The sequence below is a fragment of the Urocitellus parryii genome, chromosome 3 (assembly GCF_045843805.1).
Source record: "Urocitellus parryii isolate mUroPar1 chromosome 3, mUroPar1.hap1, whole genome shotgun sequence".
Classification (NCBI taxonomy): Eukaryota; Metazoa; Chordata; class Mammalia; order Rodentia; family Sciuridae; genus Urocitellus; species Urocitellus parryii.
In genome coordinates, this window is record NC_135533.1 from 214,483,391 (window position 1) to 214,488,123 (window position 4,733).

A 4,733-nucleotide genomic window follows, 5' to 3' on the forward strand; every position below is an offset into this window, starting at 1 on the left:
GCAATACCAGAGAAAATATTTGACCTTGACTTTCTGCCTCTGGCTGACCTCCAGCTCATGGAATCGCCATGAGAGCCATCATCGGCTCATCACCACACCACGGGGCTGAACGTGGAACCACTCCTCTTCTTTAGGAGTGGCTCTTGTGATCGGGGCAGATTTGGGAGTTTGGGTATAAACCAGTGACTCTCAGGTAGCAGTGAGCTTGCTATCTGGGGACTGTCGGCAAGGGGTGGAATATTGGACTTGTCACAGGTGGTGGGTGGGCTGAGGGTCTGGCACCTTATGAACTGAGCCAGGGAGGCTGCTGAACACCCGACCGCGCACAGGACTGTCCCCCGATCCCCAGAGCAGAGAACCATCCAGCCTGAAACACCAATGGTGCCCAGACTCTGATAAGAGACCTCAAATGCTCCAACCCTTCCATTCTCCAGAACAGCCCAGAAGGCCGTGTAGACATGGGATTGAACAGGCTCGTTTCCACCAGCAGGGTCCAGGTACCACCTACATAAAGAACCACATGCCAACAGGAAGGGAGATGAGGCACCAGGGGCGCAGAAGGCATGGGTGGGAGGATCCTGTGGGTCCTCCTCCACGTCTGCCTGGCTCACCTCGGGGCCCAGAGGGGTCAGTTCACGAACGAATCAGTCCCTAACATTTCTTCCTTTGGCACGCCGGGCAGGGGTCAGGCACCCTACCCAGTGTTCCTGAATTAATGGTGTCAGGGGTGAGACGTGCAAGTGCTCCTGAAGCCAGGCACTCGGAGGGCGGAAGGCACAAGGTGTTCTGCAAACAGGAAGGGGAATTCTGCATTCTGTCTGAGGGAGGCCTGGAGAATCTGGCATTCAAAGGGAGGGCGGGAGGGCCGTGCTGGTACAGGGCACAGCCTGGGCAGAGGCTTGGGGTGAGAGTCTGGGTCTTGTAGGAGGCCAATGCAGGGGTGGAAAGGGCAGATGCGAGCTCAAGGTGAGCCCTGAAAGCAGGCTGGACAGTTTAGACTTGACCCCGAGAGCAGTGAGGAGACACGGAAGAATCCGGACCAGGGCGTGGCCTGGCTGGGTCTGCATTTTTCAAAGGTCACTCTGTTGGCTGGGTGGAGGGGAACTCAAAAGAGGGTGGAGTGGGCACAGGCCGTGGCTGTGAAAATAATAATAAAAAAAAAAAAGTTGAAGCAGAGAGAGGATGAAGGTCTGAACTCCACGGGCAGAGTCCAGAGGGACTCAGAAGGTTCTGGAAAGGAAGGGATCCACGATGCCCCCTCTGAGACGGGTTCCCAAGGCTGGTCTGTGTCAAATGGAACCGAGGTCCCTTCTCAGTCTCGTCAAGGAAATCCTAGGGCTTTTGGAGGTGGTTTTTTTCCCCCAAACAGTATTTGCGAGTCACGAGACGGACAGTCCCTGCCCATCACGGGTAGGTGGAGGCAGTAAGGTGAACAAATGGACAAGGAAAGCACTTGACATTTAGAACGCTGACCAGCACCAGGGAGGAAATAAAGAGCATGATGGGATGGTGAGCCACAGGGGGCGCAGGACACTTGGGGCAGGGTGGGGACAGACCTCTCCCAGGAAGGAGGTGGCTCCTGAGCGGAAGCCCCAGGGGTGGGAGGGGGTGATGGACAGTCCCCAGCGCAGCACTGAGCTGGGTGTCTGCCAGGTCAGGCGTCCTCAGAGCTTTTCCAGCCCGCGGCATTTGCGACGGGGGATGGTTGGTGGGCATCCTACGCCACCATAAACGGAAGGGCACCTGGGTGTCCCCATAGTTATCGTCCCTCAGCAACCATCATACAAAGCCTTAGCAGGATGCTTTCTTTCCTCTCCCCAAACACACTCTGTTCTCCGAGTCGGCTGTGCCCTTAACCTTGACAGGAAGGGCATCTCGGATCGGAGGCCGAGCCGTTGAAGACGTGATCTGTGTTTAGATTTTATAGAATGGAAGTAACAACCACAAAAAAAAGGACATTCACATACACAAGTCATTTCAAGCCTACTTACAAGTTTCCTAGCCACTACACGAAGGATGTGTTTTTAAGTTCAGATGAAAATGTTAAACATCCATCCGTCCCTCACCAGGCACATTCTAAGCCCTCGGTAGCCACCGTGGCTCTGGAGCGTGGACTTGGAGTGAGTCGAAGGGTCCGCGGGACAGCACTGCTTCAGGGCTCTGTTTCACAGTGGCCCCCGCTGTCCCGTGGGGCTGGCCACTGGGGGGGGGCTGTCCCGGGCACCGGAGGATATTGACCAGCATCCCTGGTCTTCACCCACTCGATGCCAACAGAAGCAGCCCCTGGCGTTTCCATGACGAAATGACTCCAGATGCTGTGCAGCGTCCCTCGGGGGAGCATCACTCACTCCTAGGGTGGAAACACTGGAGTGAGACTTTGGATGAGTCCCTGGCTCCCAGCTTTCTCATGGGTTCAATGGAGCCATTAATAGCAACTGCCCTGGGCTGGGGGTGGGAGAGTGCTTGGCTCGCAGGCAAGAGGTCCTGGGTTCCAGCCCCGGCTTCACACGGAGAAAGGAAGAGAGAAGGAGAGAGGATGGGAGGAAGGAGGGGAGAAGCAACAGAATTGCTGTGAGAGGAGGCCCAGTTTGGTGGTGATTGGCAACCAGTGTACAGTAGGTGCTCAATAAACAGTGGCCATGATCCCCAGTCATGAATCCATTAATCCTGCCCCCCCCCCCGCCGTCCGCCAGAGCAGGACGGCTCCTGGGCTGATGGGGTTGAGGATGCTTGTTGCCACGTTCCAGGGAAAGAGGACTGGAACTGCTTAAAGAGGTCACACACCCATTTGGGAGTCCATGGATCTGGGGCGAGGATCAGTCTCTGCCTTGGGTCTTGAGTGTCTTGGTGCTTTGGTGTGGCAGCAGGGGGCGGCTAGCTGTCCCCTCTGGGAGGTGGAGGGTGAGTGGAACTCAGGGGTCATCTGGAGGATGGTCACCTGACTTCCGTTTCCCTGGGTCTCCTCTCCTTAGGAGGGGAAGGGTGCCTTGCTACCGAAGATGAGAACTTTTGGCTTGGGAACAACAGGAGTGAGACAAGTGCAAGTCTGGGGCCAAGCCAGGCTTGAAAGGGGACTTTGGCTGAAGGGAGACAACACCCTGGTGCTTCCCCAACAAAGGGACATGTAAGAGCTTATTGATTTTTTTTTTTTTTTTTTTAGAGTGGACTAGAGCCTAGGAACTTTCTAGTGGCCAGGGGCCTGGTTCCAAAAGATGTTTCTTTTTGCTCGAGTCAGACCACAGGAGGTGACCGTCATCTGGTCCAGGGAAGGCCAGTCCTCCTCCGTTGTCACCAGCATCGTGGTGCCCTCTGGCCCAGCGGATTTCACTTATCCTTCCTTCTCACCGTAGAGACATCTGCTCCAGGGGCTGCCCCCGGTTCCTGTCCCCCCCCAGTCTGGGTCTGGTGTCTCCCACTGACCTCTCTGAGCTGCATGCTCAAGGTGTGTCTGCTGGAGTGGGGGCTGCAGGGCCGGCACAGCAGGTCAACAGGGAATTACAGAAAGCACGCTGAGCCCCTGGGTGGGGGTCCCGGCAGTTCCGCCTTGGGAGCAAGATGCAGGAGAGATGGGAAGCCCCTCATCCCCCCCACCACCACCCCCACCCGGGCACCTGCATGTGCCCTCCCGTCTTGTGATGCATCTGGCTGTTAGGGACTGGCGGGGTGGGGATCCCCCAAATGCCAGGGTAAAAGGGGACTGAGGGGACTTTGAAGAGCGAGGTATTTAAAACAGATCGTCCGGGGCAGGTTGGGTGGGGGAGAGCTCACTGCTGGGGTGGCTCTTTTAACAGCCCAGGTTTAATGTTGATAAGCTGGTGGAAGAATGAGGTTTGCAAAGAATGGGCAGAATCCCCACTTCTCCCTGCACCCTGTGCCAAGGCAGCTGCAGGACTTGACTTGGGGGGGGCTGGGCTGCAGCCCCCAGGGTGGCTCTGGGGGGCCTCGAGGGAGGGCGGGTGGAGGGAGTGGTTCCCAGGGGGTTCTGGAGGGCACGCTAAGCTCAGCCCTCAGCTCCCCTGGGCTGGGGAGTTCCCCCGTGGGAATGCAGCCTCCCCACACTCCTGCACATTCCAAAACCCTCCAGAGGCAGCTGTGCCTGCCCCGAGAGGGTCCACCCAGCTCCAGTCTGGTGGAGAGAGTCTCGGGTAGAACCTGGGGCTCCAGGAAATGGGACGACCTCCTGGAAGCCTGGGGGCACCCAGACCCCGGGGATCTCTCAGCATGACACTGGATCCAGGGAGCTCGGCCTGGGGCGCAGGCCCCTCCGGGTCCCTCCTCACAGAGGGTATCAGTCCACAGGTGTTAGTCACCGTGAGGGCTTTGAATAATGCCTGCTGACCTTTGCCAGCAGCAGCACCCTCTGCTTCCCCCGAGGGCAGGCCCTGCCCCTCTTGGAAAGTTCTGCAAGGTGTGTCCTCGCCACCCTCCCCAAAGCCCGGCCAGGCTGAGCTGGTCTCAGTCACAGGGACTCGCTCAGGGGGTGAGACGCAGAGCACCGTCTGGCAGGAGGATGGGCTGGGAGTGCCCTGCTGCCCCGGAGCACCGGTGCGGGCACCTGCTGGCTCTGGCTGCGAGTCTCCTCCTCACCTGTGGGCCAGGTAAGCAGGACTGGGCTGGGACCCAGAGCAGGGAGATTCCCGAGGAGAGGGGCTGGGGGCTTCCCGAGCTCCCTGTGGGACAGCCAGGTCTTCTTCTGGCTCGGGGCACCTGACTCACAGCCGACCGGAGGCTGC